This window comes from Lithobates pipiens, unplaced genomic scaffold, assembly GCF_037356315.1.
Source record: "Lithobates pipiens isolate NorthernLeopardFrog02 unplaced genomic scaffold, aLitPip1_a1.2 Scaffold_16, whole genome shotgun sequence".
NCBI lineage: Eukaryota > Metazoa > Chordata > Amphibia > Anura > Ranidae > Lithobates > Lithobates pipiens.
Window position 1 is genome coordinate 47,384,942 of NW_027507748.1, and position 14,638 is coordinate 47,399,579.

Here is a 14,638-nt window from a genome sequence, read left to right on the forward strand (position 1 = left end):
CACTACACGAGGCCGCCGCGATGGCGGCCTTATATAGTGTGGGGCGTGCACTACACAGCCTGAGCTATGATTGGCCACAGGCATCCTGCCTGTGGCCAATCATGGGTCTCCTCGCTGCTGGCGCTGCGATTGGCCAAGCATGCGGGGTCACAGTGCATGCTTGGCCAATCATGAGCCAGCAATGCACTGCGCCATCGCACACGAATTTGACACGAACGGACTAAAATGTTCGGATTTCGCCGAACGGACGAACAGCCAATGTACATACGTTCGACTCGAACACGAAGCTCATCCCTACCTGTAGGTCAAAGTGGTTTGTAAGGGTTTACAACCACTTTAACCACTTCAGCACCAGAAGATTTTACCCCACCCCCCCCCCCCCCCCCTCATGATCAGGCCATTTTTTTTCCCATTTAGCATTGCACTACTTCAACTGGTAATTGCGGTCACGCAACACTGTATCTAAAATGAAATTTATATCCTATTTTTTTTCCACACAAATAAAGCTTTCTTTTGATGGTACTTGATCACCGCTGTTTATTTTTCACAATATTAAATGAAAAAAATAAAACCCAATATTTTTTACTTTCTACTATAAAACATATCCAATTAAAAAAAAAATTTAAAACAAAAATGTCTTCATCAATTTTGGCTAAACCAGGGCTCGACAAACCCCGGGCGTCTGGTCGCATTTGCGCCTAGAATTCGTGTCCTGGCGACTGGGGGCAACGCTGCTGGGGTATCCCGTCTCCATTTGGACCCCGAACTCCGCCGCGCAATTGCATCGGGCCGCGCCGGCCAGTAATTGAGGCCGCGGCTTTGCGGCCTTCTAAAATCTTTCGGTAGTCTGGCGCCATCTTGTGGTGGATGTAGAAATTACACCCTATTCCAATAATGCTAATTCCTAATGGAGTGAAGCTCCCCTGCCTGTTTTTCACTGCCCGCCCATTTCCTTCCCAAAGTGAAGAGAAGGAAGTGATTGCGGGCGTCATCTGGCGCCTTTTGCCCAACGGTGAGTGTGGTGGCTGGTAAATGGCTTCTCATTATAATATATATATATTTTTTTTTGTAAAAAGTAAAAAAAAAAAAGGGGGGGGGGGGGGGGCTGCGGCGCTATCTTCCCCTCACTCGTCTCCATGTCAGGCCAGGGACAGGTCCGGATCGCCGTTACCGACCTGGCTCCTAACTTTTTAAGCTGGCTCCTAGATTCCAAGCAAATTTGTCAAGCCCTGGGCTAAACTATATTCTGCTACAGGTCGTTGGTAAAAAAAATAAAAATAAATACCGACACTTATATTTGATTGAAAGTTATAACGTCTGCAAATGATGTCATATATACTAGAATTATGATTTATTTTTTAATACTAGTAATGGCGGTGCTTAGTGGCTTATAATGCGATAGTACAGCAGCCGATATGACACGGACACTGGGGGGGGGGGGGGGGGGGTCTGACTAACTGTCACTGACATCACCAGTACAGTGATCAGTGATAATGGGTTAACATCTAGCACGATCAAGGGGTTAAATGGGTGCCTACGTGCAATGTGTTTTTGGGGATGGCGTTTTCATTAATCACTTTTTTTGCTTGAAAATTACTTAGAACCCCCAAACATTTTAGAATATATATTTATTTTTTTCAGACACCCTAGAGAATAAAATGGCGGTTGTTGATGTCACACCATGTTTGCACAGCGGTCTTACAAGCCCAATTATTTTGGGGGGGGGGGAAAAATACACTTTTAAATAAAAAAATAAAAAATAAAATAATAACACACATACACACACACACACAAACAGTAAAGTTAGCCATATTGATAGCCAACAACATGTCATGCTTCAAAATTGCGCCCACTTGCCGAATGGCAACAAACATTGGCACTTAAAAATCTCCATTGGCGACGTTAAACGATCGCAGCGATACCTCACGTTTGAACACAGTTTTCATATGCTGGTGCGACTTACGTGAGCTCGGCGGGACAGGGCTCTTTAAAAAAAAAAAAAAAAAAATTATGTATATTTTTTTGACACTGTCTTTAACCACTTTCAGACTGGACCATTTTGCTGGCCAAAGACCAGACCACTTTCTCACTGGAGTGGTGCGTTGGCAGGATCCTAAAAAACAAAAAAAAAGTCCTACTAGCAGCATCTTTGGAGTGGTGAAGGAGCGGTGTATCAAATCAATGGGCAGCGCGGCTACACCGCCGGCACAACGCTGCTGCAGCAGCGATTTGCAGCTGGTTTTAACTCTCTCAGCCGCTAGCGCAGGGGGGGGGGGGGGTAAAAGCACCCCGCTAGCAGGCCAAATATCACAGCAAAATTGGCAGTAAAGCGCTGCTAAAAATAGCTTTACTGCCGATGCACCCACTGCCCCAGTATGAAAAGGGCCTTAGTCAGGGGAAAAATTAAAAATTAAAAACGGCACAATGCCGCTAACAGTAGAGAGCCCTCCTGTGTTGTTTACCTACTCAGGTCTCTCTTCTGTCATTCCCTCAGGCGATCGGCCATAATTCATCGGACCCGCTGATTGGCTTGTGCTGTAACAAGTGACAAATAATACCTTGCATCATCTGCAGATCTAATGATGAATGAAAAGAAAGATACAAAAGTAACAATATGTTACATTGTATCTTTGTATCTGGAGCAGTCTTGTTTATAAAACACAGATTCAAACTTTGACAGCTAGAGCTGCCAACTTCTTCTCCGAGTAGGCTGTGACACCAGTGTTCCGTCAGATTAGGCGACCCATCAGATATGGTAACGGAAGTGACGCTCCGTCACCGGTGCATGCGTAAAGCCGTTACCAGGTTGCTTAATCGGACGGAACGCCTGTACTCAAAATACGACAGCGGACATCTTTCTACACCCAGCTGTGTCTTTAGTTTAATAGTCATTCTTGCAGTAAAATGAGCGTATTGAAATAAATAATAACACACTGACATCTCTCATCCCATTTGCATGTTTAATTTGTAAAGACTAAAAGTTTAGCTCTGATCAGTGATGGCAACATGGTCTCCGCCACCTTCCTACTGCTTGTGTCCAGCCGCTTTAAATTTTTTTACATCAAAACATCATCACAGATGTCAATATGCTATACAGCGGGGGCGCTGCTGTATGCGGCCAGAGGTGCGGGGGGAAAAAAAAAAAAACACACCACACGTATACCACATTACTTGCAAACCAGAGATATTACTGTATTTTTATATATATATATATATATACACACATACATATATATATATATACACACATACATACACACACGGCTTATTGCTAAAATGACTCTTAAATTAAAGACGTAGCTGGGTGTACTAAGATGTCTGCTGCCGCCTTCTTTTCACTACAGTGTTCCATCAGATTAGGCGCCCTGGTACACAGTACAATGATTTTTTTGGGGGTGTGTGTACTATGTTATTTATTACATAGTATTCAGAAATATATAATTGTGTGTGTGTGTACACACACACACACACACACACACACACCATTTTTTTCTGGTTTGGGTGTCCATTAATTTAATATTTATATTATTATTACATATTTTTATTTATGGGGATTGTTAGTGTATTTATTTATTCATATATCACTATATATTTATAAGCTCCAGAACTCAGAGGATGGAGATGATGAATGGAGTGTTGGGGGAGGTAGGAGAAGCAGAGGATGGAGATGATGAATGGAGTGTTGGGGGAGGTAGGAGAAGCAGAGGATGGAGATGATGAATGGAGAGGATGGAAGTGATGAATGGAGTGTTGGGGGAGGATGGTGATGATGAATGGAGACGAAGATGAAGTGTTGGGGAGGAGGGTGAAGTAGAGGATGGGGATGATGAATGGAGTGTTGGGGAGGAGGGTGAAGCAGAGGATGGAGATGATGGTTGGGGAGTTGGGTGAAGCAGAGTATGGAGATGATTAATGGAATGCTAGGTGAAGCAGAGGATGGAGATGATGAATTGAGAGCTGGGGAGGAGGGTGAAGTAGAGGATGTAGATGATAATGGAGGGGTGCTGGGGAAGAGGGTGAAGCAGGAGGATGGATGACTGGAGGGGTGTTGGGGGAGGAAGGTGAAGGAGAGGATGGAGATGATGAATGAAGTGTTGGGGGAAGCAGAGGATGAGGATGATGAATGGAGTGTTGGGGAGGGTGAAGTAGAGGATGGGGATGATGAATGGAGTGTTGGGGGAGGAGGGTGAAGCAGAGTATGGGGATGATGAATGGAGTGTTGGGGAGGGTGAAGTAGAGGATGGGGATGATGAATGGAGTGTTGGGGAGGGTGAAGTAGAGGACGATGAATGGAGTGTTGGGGGAGGAGGGTGAAGTAGAGGATGGGGATGATGAATGGAGTGTTGGGGGAGGAGGGTGAAGTAGAGGATGGGGATGATGAATGGAGTGTTGGGGGAGGAGGGTGAAGTAGAGGATGGGGATGATGAATGGAGTGTTGGGGAGGAGGGTGAAGTAGAGGATGGGGATGATGAATGGAGTGTTGGGGAGGAGGGTGAAGTAGAGGATGGGGATGATGAATGGAGTGTTGGGGAGGGTGAAGTAGAGGATGGGGATGATGAATGGAGTGTTGGGGAGGAGGGTGAAGTAGAGGATGGGGATGATGAATGGAGTGTTGGGGAGGAGGGTGAAGTAGAGGATGATGAATGGAGTGTTGGGGAGGAGGGTGAAGTAGAGGATGGGGATGATGAATGGAGTGTTGGGGGAGGAGGGTGAAGTAGAGGATGGGGGATGATGAATGGAGTGTTGGGGGAGGAGGGTGAAGTAGAGGATGGGGGATGATGAATGGAGTGTTGGGGAGGAGGGTGAAGTAGAGGATGGGGGATGATGAATGGAGTGTTGGGGAGGGTGAAGTAGAGGACGATGAATGGAGTGTTGGGGGAGGAGGGTGAAGTAGAGGATGGGGATGATGAATGGAGTGTTGGGGGAGGAGGGTGAAGTAGAGGATGGGGATGATGAATGGAGTGTTGGGGGAGGAGGGTGAAGTAGAGGATGGGGATGATGAATGGAGTGTTGGGGAGGAGGGTGAAGTAGAGGATGGGGATGATGAATGGAGTGTTGGGGAGGAGGGTGAAGTAGAGGATGGGGATGATGAATGGAGTGTTGGGGAGGAGGGTGAAGTAGAGGATGATGAATGGAGTGTTGGGGAGGAGGGTGAAGTAGAGGATGATGAATGGAGTGTTGGGGGAGGAGGGTGAAGTAGAGGATGGGGATGATGAATGGAGTGTTGGGGAGGAGGGTGAAGTAGAGGATGGGGATGATGAATGGAGTGTTGGGGAGGAGGGTGAAGTAGAGGATGATGAATGGAGTGTTGGGGAGGAGGGTGAAGTAGAGGATGGGGATGATGAATGGAGTGTTGGGGGAGGAGGGTGAAGCAGAGGATGGGGATGATGAATGGAGTGTTGGGGGAGGAGGGTGAAGCAGAGGATGGGGATGATGAATGGAGTGTTGGGGAGGAGGGTGAAGCAGAGGATGGGGGATGATGAATGGAGTGTTGGGGGAGGAGGGTGAAGCAGAGGATGGGGGATGATGAATGGAGTGTTGGGGGAGGAGGGTGAAGCAGAGGATGGGGGATGATGAATGGAGTGTTGGGGGAGGAGGGTGAAGCAGAGGATGGGGGATGATGAATGGAGTGTTGGGGGAGGAGGGTGAAGCAGAGGATGGGGATGATGAATGGAGTGTTGGGGGAGGAGGGTGAAGCAGAGGATGGGGATGATGAATAGAGTGTTGGGGAGGAGGGTGAAGTAGAGGATGATGAATGGAGTGTTGGGGAGGAGGGTGAAGTAGAGGATGGGGATGATGAATGAAGGATGAGGACGGAGATGACGGAAGGCCCCCGTGGTGTGGGGTGCCCAGAGGAGGAGGTGGGGGGAGGGGAGGACAGAGCCCAGGCCCGGAGGGATGTCAGCGCTCGGAACACAGCCGGGTTTTCCTGGTATCCCGGAGCGGAGGAGAGCTCCCCCCACCCCACAGCTACACAGAACAATCGGCCTGGCAGATGGAGCGGGTGCGGCCCAGTGCCTGGCCCTCCCCGTCCTCTCACACCGTCCGGACCCCCCCTCTCCTTCGCTCGCCTCCCCTCCACCGCCAGCACGCCCTCCCTTCCCTCCCCGTACCTCTCCGCAGGAACCCTCGCCGCGGGGGGAACCGAATCCACACTCCGGGTTCCAATCCGCTCCGGAAATCACGCAGGACCGGAAGCGGCGCTCTGGACTTGCGGGGCATGCTGGGAAGTGTAGTCTTTATGTAGCCTCATCCTCCCCATTATACGGGGCATTGTCCTGTCAGGTGTGAAGGGAGGATGACACCTGCATGACACACAGCCAGCCAATAGAAACTCAACATCCACTCTAACACCGCGCCTTTGCTGACACTTTATGTTTACATTTGAAAATCAGTATTCATTGCTAGAAAATTACTTAGAACCCCCAAATATTATATATATGTTTTTAAAGCAGAGGCCCTAAGAATAAAATTGCGGGTATTGCAGGTTTTTATTTCACACGGTATTTGCACAGCAGTTTTTCAAATGCAAATTATTTTTAAAAATACACTTTTTTTTTTTTTTATTTGACTGCACAAAAACACAATATAATATAAGAAATGATGTTACAGAAAGTAAATAGATACCAAACATGTCACGAAAATTGCGGCATAAATTTTACTAACCTTACGCGACACTTTAACCACTTGCTGACCACAATCAAATGACAGCCTCCCGTGATCGCACCTGCTGCAGCTTGCGGGCGGCACGCTCTGTGATCACAGTGTCCTCCAGACATTGCAAATCACAGACTGAGGTGAAGAACCAATCAGTGGCTCTGTACCATGTGTCCAATCACAGCTGATCATCATGCAAATAGAAGCCGGTTATCGGCTTTCCTTTCCACGCGCTAGAAGAGGACAAGAGAGCCGATAACTGGCTTCTGTAAAAATGACGTGTACACCGATTATCAGTGCAGGGCCAACCAGGGCCGGCCCTATAATGGGACCCAATGGATCATCGGCAAGGAGCGGCACTTTCAGGGGGGCCATGACAGGTCTACTTCATACTCCTATATACGTGTATAGAGCCATGTCAGGTCCCCTATATACTCCTATATACATGTATAGAGCCATGTCAGGTTCCCTATATACTCCTATATACATGTATAGAGCCATCACAGGTCCCCTATATACTCCTATATACATGTATAGCGCCATGACAGGTCCTCTTCATACTCCTATATACATGTATAGAGCCATGACATGTCCTCTATATACATGTATAGCGCCATGACAGGTCCTCTTCATACTCCTATATACATGTATAGAGCCATGACATGTCCTCTATATACATGTATAGCGCCATGACAGGTCCTCTATATACTCCTATATACATGTATAGAGCCATGACAGGTCCTCTATATACTCATATATACATGTATAGAGCCATGACAGGTCCTCTATATACTCATATATACATGTATAGAGCCATGACAGGTCCTCTATATACTCCTATATACATGTATAGAGCCATGACAGGTCCACTATATACTCCTATATACATGTATCATAGTTGCCAACTGTCCCGAATTTCCCGGGACATTCCCGGGATTAGGACATTTGTCCCGAATTAATTTTGCCGCCGGCCGCTAGAGGTCCGCGGCCGGCGGAGACAATGTCTCTGCCTGCCCCATTTTTAAGAAGACCAGAAGTTGGTCTACAATAGAGTACCTGTGGTGCCGCCCACCCCCGCTGCTAGTGTGTGTGTGTAAAGTGCAGTGGGCGGCGCCACAGTTAAATGTCTCCACACGGCAACGGCGGCATGTCGGGGGCCTGTCTGTCACTGTGGATGTCGGGGCAGGGGCCAGTCGGATGTGGGGGGGCAAGTGGTATGATAATGTCAGGGGCCAGTCTGTCACTGTGTGGATGTCGGGGGCCAGTGGTATGATAATGTTGGGGGCCAGTCTGTGAATGTGGGGGCCAGTGGTATGTCGGGGGCCAGTCTGTGGATGTGGGGGCTAGTCTGTGGATGTCGGGGGCCAGTGGTATGTCGCGGGCTAGTCTGTGAATGTGGGGGCCAGTGGTATGTCGGGGGCCAGTCTGTGGATGTCAGGGGCCAGTCTGTGGATGTGGGGGCCAGTCTGTGGATGTCAGGGCCAGTCTGTGGATGTCGGGGGCCAGTGGTATGTGGGGGGCCAGTCTGTGGATGCGGGGGCCAGTCTGTGGATGTCGGGGGCCAGTGGTATGTCGAGGGCCAGTCTGTGGATGTTGGGGGCCAGTCTGTGGATGTCGGGTGCCAGTGGTATGTCGGGGGCCAGTCTGTGGATGTCAGGGGCCAGTCTGTGGATGTGGGGGGCCAGTGGTATGTCGGGGGTCAGTCTGTGGATGTTGGGGGCCAGTGGTATGTCGGGGGCCAGTCTGGAGATGTGGGGGGGGCTGGTCTGTGGATGTCAGAGGGGCACCAGATGTAAGGAGGGGCTCCGCTGATGGACACAGATGTGAGGAAGGTACCTCTGATGGGGCACCTGATGTAAGGACAGACTCCGCTTGGGACACCTGATGGCATCTGGTGGCAGGCAACGTGGCCAGTGACACTCTCATGGTTCCCACTGATTCGGCATTATGGTGAGTTGAATGATTTCATTTCATATTACAATGTAATAATAGAATAATGCGCTTCAATCATGCTGACACCATAACAATCATGGTGCCGGGATGATTGAAGCGCCAACACCAGGTATTTGGAGTATCTTTATCTGCTGATTGTCAAACTCTGGAATACACATATTGCTATTGTGGTGTAGGATCGTGGGGCTGCTGTCCCTCCTTTCCCTCAACATCCCCCTCCTTTCCCTCTCCATCCCGCATTCATCTCAGACTCTAACCACACACTATTTTACGTAAACCACACCCATATTTCGCCGCAGTGCGCTTCGCGCCCGCATTTTTACCTTTTCCTATGCCACACCTATAAACGCATGCCCCGCCCCCTAATTATACCACGACTCCGCCTACTGCCAAAAAAAGGGTCCCAATATTTTTTACAATGTTGGCAACTATGATGTATAGAGCCATGACAGGTCCTCTATATACATGTATAGAGCCATGACAGGTCCTCTATATACATGTGCCTCTGACATGTATAGAGCCATGACAGGTCCTCTATATACTCCTATATACATGTATAGAGCCATGACAGGTCCTCTATATACTCCTATATACATGTATAGAGCCATGACAGGTCCTCTATATACATGTGCCTCTGATATGTATAGAGCCATGACAGGTCCTCTATATACTCCTATATACATGTATAGAGCCATGACAGGTCCTCTATATACTCCTATATACATGTATAGAGCCATGACAGGTCCTCTATATACATGTGCCTCTGATATGTATAGAGCCATGACAGGTCCTCTATATACTCCTATATACATGTATAGAGCCATGACAGGTCCTCTATATACTCCTATATACATGTATAGAGCCATGACAGGTCCTCTATATACTCCTATATACATGTATAGAGCCATGACAGGTCCACTATATACTCCTATATACATGTATAGAGCCATGACATGTCCTCTATATACATGTGCCAACATTGCAAAAAAAAAATTCCGGGACACTTTTTTGGCTGTAGGCGGAGCTGTATTATAATGAGGGGGCGGGTGCATGCGTTTGTAGGCGTGACATAGGGAAAAAACAAAACAGCGTGCCGCAGCAAAACGTCAGAGTGGTTTGCATGAAATTGTGGGTGTGGCTTAAATGGTGTAGCTGAAAGGGGGTGTGGTTTAAGTCTAAGATGAATGAGCGATGGAGAGGGAAAGGGGGAGAGAGGGATGAAGGGACAGCAGCCTCCGATCCTACACAACAATAGAAATGTGTGTATTCTAGAAAGTTTAACAATCAGCAGATAAAGATGCTCCAAACACCTGGTGTTAGCACTTCAATCATCCCGGCACCATGGTTGTTATGGTGTCAGGATGATTGAAGTGCATTATTTCAATTACATCAAATGTGATCGACCTGGAAACCCAAAAACAACCACTAACAGCGCTTATACTGCATACCGATGAAACCATCAATCGCCTGTCACTCAGATGGCCGCTTACCAGACACTAGTATCTTTTAAGCCTATCTCCGCTGTGAGGAATCCCGCTGTATGGTCCTATGTGCTCCGTTAGAATCCCACTCATTGGTTGCGGACATGCAAAAAATGCAAGGGGTCTAATATAGTGTAGTATCTTTTATTAATAACAATACCCTACCCCCCTTACATAATGTGCTTACATTAAAACAACTGGTAAAAAGCATATAGAGTCAGGGTGTCAGTTATGCCACACAAGCGCCTCACCAGCAGGCTGCAGCTCTCGTACGTCGCAGCCCCCGTGTAGAGACACTGACGCGTTTCGTGATTACGTCCTCTGAAGACGCGTCAGGGCGTGGTCACGCGAGCAGTGAGGGAGAGCAGGAGCCGACAAGGACCCGGGTTTCTACACGGGGGCTGCGACGTACAAGAGCTGCAGTCTGCTGGTGAGGCGCTTGTGTGGCATAACTGACACCCTGACTCTATATGCTTTTTACCAGTTGTTTTAATGTAAAAAAATCATGTTTAATAGTTTGTTATAAAATTTTGCAAACGGGTCATTTTTCTCCTTCATTGAAGTGCGCTGATTAGGTGGCACTGATAGGCTGCACTTGTGGGCACTGATGGGCTGCATTGGTGGGCACTGATAGGCTGCACTGGTGGGCACTGATAGGCATAGTTAAGGCGGCACTAATAGGCACAGATAAGGCGGCACCGATGGGCACAGATAAGGCGGCACTGATGGGCACAGATAAGATGGCACGGATGGGTGGCACGGATGGGTGGCACGGATGGGCACTGATAGGTACCACTGATAGATGGGACTGATGGGCACTGATAGGTGGCACCGATAGGTGGCTCTGATAGGTGGCACTGCTGGGCACTGATGGACGGCACTGCTGGGCACTGGTAGATGACACTGATGGGCACGGATATGTGGCACTGGGGTGCAGCACCTTTGAGGCAGATTGTGGGCACTGCTGGGTGGCACTGCTGGGTGGCACTGTGGGCACTGCTGGGTGGCACTGTGGGCACTGACGGGGGGCACTTACTTTTAATACATGTGGCACTGCAGGGGGCAGGTGGGCACTGGCAGGGGGCAGGTGGGCACTAGCAGGGCTGGCCGTGATCGGGACTGATGTCCCGATCGCCGATCGGAGGAATAATAGCCGATTACCGGCTCCGTTATATCACATGATCAGCTGTCATTGGCTGACAGCTGATCACGTGATAAGGGGTCAGGATCGACCCCTTGCACGGATCGGTGATCAGGCGAGTCTCGTGGACTCGCCGATCACAGAGCGCGCCGCGCGCGCCCCTCGGGGGGCGCGCAGGCCGCTCATGCACGGGACGACGTCAGCAGACGTAGTCCCGGAAAAGGAGATCCGCGCTGTAGCCGTCATTTGGCTATAGCACGGATCTCAAGTGGTTAAATGATTATTAATATATTAATAATGTATTTGATCTAAATGAACTGCACGGTCTAAAAAGGCGATTGATGGTTTCATCGGTATGCAGTATAAGCGCTGTTAGTGGTTGTTTTTGGGTTTCCAGGTCGATCACATTTGATGTATATGATATGATTGTTTTATAATAACAGCAGCTAAATATTGAGATTTAACCCCAAGTGGGAATAATTTGACCACATATATGAGCGCTGGGGGCAGGGGCAGACACATCAGTTACTGAGTGGATACCCCTGCAGAATATATGCATTATTTCAATTATTACATTGTAATAGAAAATGAAATCATTCAACTCACCATAATGCCAAATCAGTGGGATCCCTGAGCGTGTCACCTGCCACGTCGCCTGCCACCAGCAGAGTCCTTCCTTGCATCAGGTGCCCCCAGCAGAATCCTTTCTTGCATTAGGTGTTCCCAGCAGAGTCTGTCCTTGCATCAGGTGTCCCCAGCAGAGTCCGTCCTTGTATCAGGTGCCCCCAGCAGAGTCTGTCCTTGCATCAGGTGTCCCCAGCAGAGTCTGTTCTTGCATCAGGTGCTAACCCCCCTACTCCTGTATATATAGTTAACCCCCCTTCTCCTGTATATAGCTAACCCCCCTCCTCATGTATATAGCTAACCCCCCTACTCCTGTATATATAGCAAATCCCCCTCCTGCCTGTACATTAAAGTTAAATTGCTACACATTACAATACATCGAACCTGGGACAGCAATCCATGGAAAATACAACCGCCCTGCAGCCACCCTCTCCTCCAGCTACACCTGTCATGACTAGCATAGTTGCCAACAGTCCCCATTTTCCCGGGACAATCACGAATTTGGGACCCTTGTCCCGATCGGAGGCTGTCCCGATTCGGTATTTTGCACAGGGAAATCGGGAATGTTTGCTTTTACAATTTTTGGAGAGTTGGCTTCAACAAAATGGCTGCCGCTACATCGTTGCCCCTTGTGTTCAGTGTAGAGAGGAAGGGGGCTCGATCCGTGCAGCCAATGAATCGGCTTCTCCTCTCACAATACTGATCTGCGGTTAGCTGAACGGATTGACCCCTCCCCTCTCCACTGAACACATGGCGCCGGTGTTCTGTCCAAAAATGTCCGGCTATCGAATAGTGTCCCCTGTGTACTGCGCAGGCGCAGCACTGAGCACAAGGAGATTCTGAAAATCTCCAAAGATGAACGGCGCCTGCGCCGTGAGTCCATGTGCAGGCCCCACCATCCAAGTGGACATAGGGCTGCATGAATTAGAGGGCCCCTCGCATCGCTCACCACGCTTCGGCCACGGCCACGCTTCGCTCGGCTTTTTATTCTAAATCTATGTCCACTTGGATGGTGGGGCTGGAACCTGGACTCACTGCGCCATTCATCTTCAGATATTTTCGGAATCGGCTTGTCCTGCGCATGCGCAGTACACAGCAGACACTATGCGGCGGGGACACTATATGACACGACACCGGCCGCTCATACCAGGAATCCGCTCTTGTGTCAGTCAGTGCCCAGTGTCTTCCCACTCAGATACTGACATGGGATTGGGCGGTGGGTGGAATCTCATTGGCTGTCTGGAACTGTCATTTGTCCCCTCCAGATCTATATGGACCATCTTCTGCTGCCTCCTGGCAATTTCTTTCTACTTTTGCCACCATCTGTGTGCCCGTCTCTCCCTGGTTTGGTGGGGAGGGAGTCAGTGCCATCTCGGGTACAGTGATCAGTGGCTGGCAGACTCTTTCTGTTCTTTACACAGACCCCGCCCCCCCCCATTCAATCAGCATGGCACAGCAGCTCCCCTCCCCCTGTGTACACATAAACACTGGAGGGGGAGGCGGCTTCACTCTGCTCGCTGTGCCTGTGTGATATCCGAGAAGGGGATGGTTGGTCAGGTGCAGTGATGTCACCCCGCCCCGCCCCCCTTACAAAGCCACGGCCAGCAGCTCGCCTCTCTCACCCTGTTCTGATCTGCCTTCAGATGGGGAGGGGGAGGAGCCGTCTGACACCCCACCCAGTGTGTGTTACGGGGTAGAACAGAACGGCGAGATCACGTGACGGAATAGCTACACTAACGTCCCTGATGAGCTAAAGTCACGTGACAAATGACGTACAGTCGCGTGACCAGCAGCTCCCAAATGGACCGTTATACGTGACGTCACAGAAGGAGGCGTTACAACGGTCCGCAGGGCTATAAATAGAGACTGTGCGCTCAGTCTGTCCCTGGCTTTCAGCGGGAAAACATCTCTCTCTGCTAGCTCCGGGCTCTTACACCGCGACCCCCCTTCACATGGGGAGGGGACGCCGCACGCAGAATACACAGGACCGGTATTGTGCCGAGACTGGCTCCCCTCTACAATATTATGAATACATCCATGTATATATATATATATATATATATATATATATTTACTCCTTTCATATATAATTACTCCTATATATATAAATTACAATACAATATTATTACTCCTTCCATATATATATATATATATATATATATATATATATATATACTCCTTTCATATATAATTACTCATATATATATATATATATATTACAATATTATTAACTCCTTCCATATATATATATATATATATGTATGTATATATATATATATATAAAATTGCAGTCAGGCACCACAGAGGTAGAGGCGCTGAAGCACCTCAGTGATGTATTTAGCTTTATGTATTTTATTTGTATGTATTTCTGTGTATATGAGTCCTTTAGATGTAGAGTGTTAAGAGCGCCCTCCGCGGGTGGGAGGATGAGGAGCGCAGAGAGCGGCATCCGCCGGCGGAAGGATGAGGAGCGCAGAGCGGCTTTCGCGGGCGGGAGGATGAGGAGCACAGAGAGCGGCCTTCGTGGGCGGGAGGATGAGGAGCGCAGAGAGCGGCCTTCGCGGGCAGGAGGATGAGGAGCGCAGAGAGCGGCCTTCGGGGGCGGGAGGATGAGGAGCGCAGAGAACGGCCTTCGTGGGTGGGAGGATGAGGAGCACAAAGAGTGCCCTCCGTGCATCAGAGGAGTGTTGAGAGTGCCTGGGCACTCTCAGGAAACTCTGCAAACAGGATCCAAAGGGCCGATTCTAGGCAAAGTGCAGTCAGGCACCACAGAGGTAGAGGC

The 14,638-nt window shown here is 49.0% G+C and overlaps 1 protein-coding gene across 8 annotated transcripts in view; it reads right to left on the minus strand.

Moving 5' to 3' along the window:
• Positions 1–13,253, minus strand: part of PRDM15 (PR/SET domain 15) — an 86,707-nt gene extending 73,454 nt beyond the window's left edge. For 2 of the 8 annotated variants that reach the window (XM_077479855.1, XM_077479849.1), the window contains exon 1: positions 6,114–6,250. The gene's annotated coding sequence lies outside the window, so the exon portion shown is untranslated. Of the gene's footprint in view, positions 1–2,462; positions 2,536–6,113; positions 6,251–11,838; positions 12,076–13,003; positions 13,023–13,059 lie in introns of those variants that run through there. The other 6 variants (XM_077479851.1, XM_077479850.1, XM_077479853.1 and 3 more) reach the window with 6 other exon arrangements.
• Between the last annotated feature and the right edge of the window lie 1,385 nt (positions 13,254–14,638).